Source organism: Octopus bimaculoides, chromosome 11, assembly GCF_001194135.2.
Source record: "Octopus bimaculoides isolate UCB-OBI-ISO-001 chromosome 11, ASM119413v2, whole genome shotgun sequence".
NCBI classification, from domain to species: domain Eukaryota; kingdom Metazoa; phylum Mollusca; class Cephalopoda; order Octopoda; family Octopodidae; genus Octopus; species Octopus bimaculoides.
Genome location: NC_068991.1, coordinates 40,954,883 through 40,958,002, shown reverse-complemented (window position 1 = coordinate 40,958,002; position 3,120 = coordinate 40,954,883).

The following is a 3,120-nucleotide window of genomic DNA, read 5'->3' as shown; positions in this document are numbered from 1 at the left end:
AGCAGTGGGATGATAATATTAATACAGCTGTCATATGCACGTGATGCTGCATACATACATACATATGTCTACTATACACCATTTTAAACTTGTGATTATCTGTGTGTACGTTTGTAAATGTGTGTGTGTGTATGTGTATGTTTGTGTGTGTGTGTGTGTGACGTCAAAATCAGTCTGTCTCTTTCTACTTTTGTAGGGTCTTCCCTGTTGCTGTTACATATTGTGAAATTTTTAGATTATGTCAAAATGTTCAAATTTGGTATATTGAAATAATTTTCCACGTTAAATCTGATTTTGTTATTTATTTGTTCCAGAAAAATTGAAGCAAAATGTTACTGAGGTTTAAAGTTTAATCAATTTTACCTAATCAGAAAACATAATATGGAAGCTAGCATTTCTGCATGATAGCTATCTATCACAAAATGAAAGCAAAATCATTATGAGGAGGAATTTTTATTAAACAAATGAAAGCAAAGCATTACAACAACCAAAGTTGTAAGAACTTCTGAAGTTTTAATAAGTTTTAATGAATAAAGTCATGTGAAATGGCTGAACAGACATGTAAATAATTTAAAAAGGAAAAAAAATACTCAACAAAGTTTTTAGTGGAAAATTGCACAAATATTGTCCTGATCAGGTCTATCTGTCAGGGATGGCATGGTCTGATAAGGAATAAACAAAAAATTATATAAGACATTCTATTGTAAAAATTGCCAGGCAATGACGGGCTATTCAGCTAGTATCTATCTATCTGTCTGTCTGTCTGTCTGTCTGTATGTATGTATGTATGTATCTATCTATCTATGTGTGTATATAGGTATGTATGTATGTATGTATGTGTGCAAATTTGTATGTTTTGCTTTATGTATGTATTCTCATGTATATAGCTGCTTATCTAGACATGCTCATATATATTTAAATGATAAATTTCTGGAAAGTTTTACAGATTTTTACTGTTCCAATGATGGATTGGATCTGTAGTCTTCAAATTAGCTTTCTCCTTTCTGGTTTTGAGAAGCCTAATTTCTCAAGATTGGTATTTAGGCAGTGTATGTATGTATGTATGTATGTATGTATGTATGTATGCATGCATGCATGCATATATGTATATATCCATATAGTAAACTCCATTTTATAGCTGTAAATCTCATTGCAAATCTTTATTTGAAAACAATTGACACCAGATTTGTTCAGATTGGATCATAAATTCAGCTTAATCATACCTTGCTACTCTTTTTGCATGTCAATTTTGCAGTCTAGTTTTGATGATGATTCTAAATTAGCTTCTATTTCTTGTTATTGTCTACAGTTAGCTAATACAGCTAAATCTGTTCTCCATTCAAATACTAGTCTTTAGAGTTAACAATCTTTTATGGTGACCATATGTATTTCACATCATGAAAATTGCACCACAAACTCTAGATTTCCATAGTTCTGAAGAGTTAGAGACTCTGTACAAAGTACAAATATGTCTCCAGTATGAATTACTGTTCAGACAGGTAGAATGTGTACAAGCACAGTCTGGACTGCATGAGGGAAAAAAAGACCTTTGTATGATTGACAAACTAACATTTATCTTTTATACTTGCTCATTATTGTTTTTGTTGCTGTTGTAATTAGATACAGCTTTTGATATATAGTAAGCTTGCTGGACTAAGATTCCTATTGTTAGGCTGCTGATATTAGATAAAGTGTGAAATACTTATAGTATGCAAATTAGAAGTGCCAGTTCTCTAAAGTTACTAGATTTGTTGTGAATATAAACAGATTGATTACTTGTTTCTCTTGTATCGGTCAAGTGATGTAGACATATTGATGAGAACTCAGTAAAGTTCAAAAGTCAATTATAGTTGCTCATCACTTTTTCAAACTACAGAGAAATAGTTATATTTTCCATGTTTGTAAATCTACTATGTAGGGTTTACATATATTTTCTCTCTCATAACTTACCCCTAATTTTGAAACTGTCATTGTCAATGAGAATAGTAATAGTAGTACATGTGGACAAGATAGCAAACTCTTCATTAGCAGATATATAAACTTCAGTTATGAATTGTCTTGCAAAACAGATTCAGCTTTTACCAAGCCTTTTGAGCGTGGCCGTTGCCAGTACCGCCTGACTGGCTCCTGTAGGATTTTCGAGCGAGATCGTTGCCAGTGCCCCTGGACTGGCTTGTGCGGGTGGCACATAAAAGACACCATTTCGAGCGTGGCCGTTTTCGTGCGGGTGACACGTAAAAGCACCCACTACACTCTCTGAGTGGTTGGCGTTAGGAAGGGCATCCAGCTGTAGAAACTCTGCCAAATCAGACTGGAGCCTGGTGTTGCCATCCGGTTTCACCAGTCCTCAGTCAAATCGTCCAACCCATGCTAGCATGGAAAGCGGACGTTAAACGATGATGATGATATCAGTGACATATATAGGAGTTAATGATGGAAAGAAAATAACTAAGACTTTGTTTAGAATAGAGAGAACAGATATAAACAATTTGACAAAGTGATTTCCCATAAATTCATGAAAGTTGTTTTGACAGTATTCAAAATTAAACTGTATTTTATTACATGTTACTAGTGGCATTATGGGAATTATCTAATTAGAGAAAATATTTAATTCGCTTTGAGTTTATATTTATTTGCTTGATGTTTATTCCAATTTGCTTTGAGATTATTTTAATTTGTACATGAAAAAGTATGCAGAGTCAGAAATGATAAAATATTTTTTTGCTTTTTTAATGTGAACTGGCAGAATTGTTAGCATGCTGGGCAAATTGCTTAGCAGTATTTCATCTGTCTTCAGGTTCTGAGTGCAAATTCTGCCAAGCTCAACTTTGCCTTTCATCCTTTCAGGGTCAATAAAATAAGTACCCGTTGAGTACTGAAGTAGATGCAGTTGACTTACCCCCTCCTCCAAAATTGCTGGCCTTGTGCCAAAATTTGACATGACTGTTAACTTAAAATTGCCATTTCAGCAAGAATTTCAGCCAGAAGAAAGCCTTTGAAATCCAGAAATTTTATATAGATATGTCTTTGAATTGAGAATCTTTGAGTGCAATTATTGCTGTGACCCAAGCCATGCTCATGCTGTCTGAAATCTATCAGGAGAATGTTAATGTCCAAAAC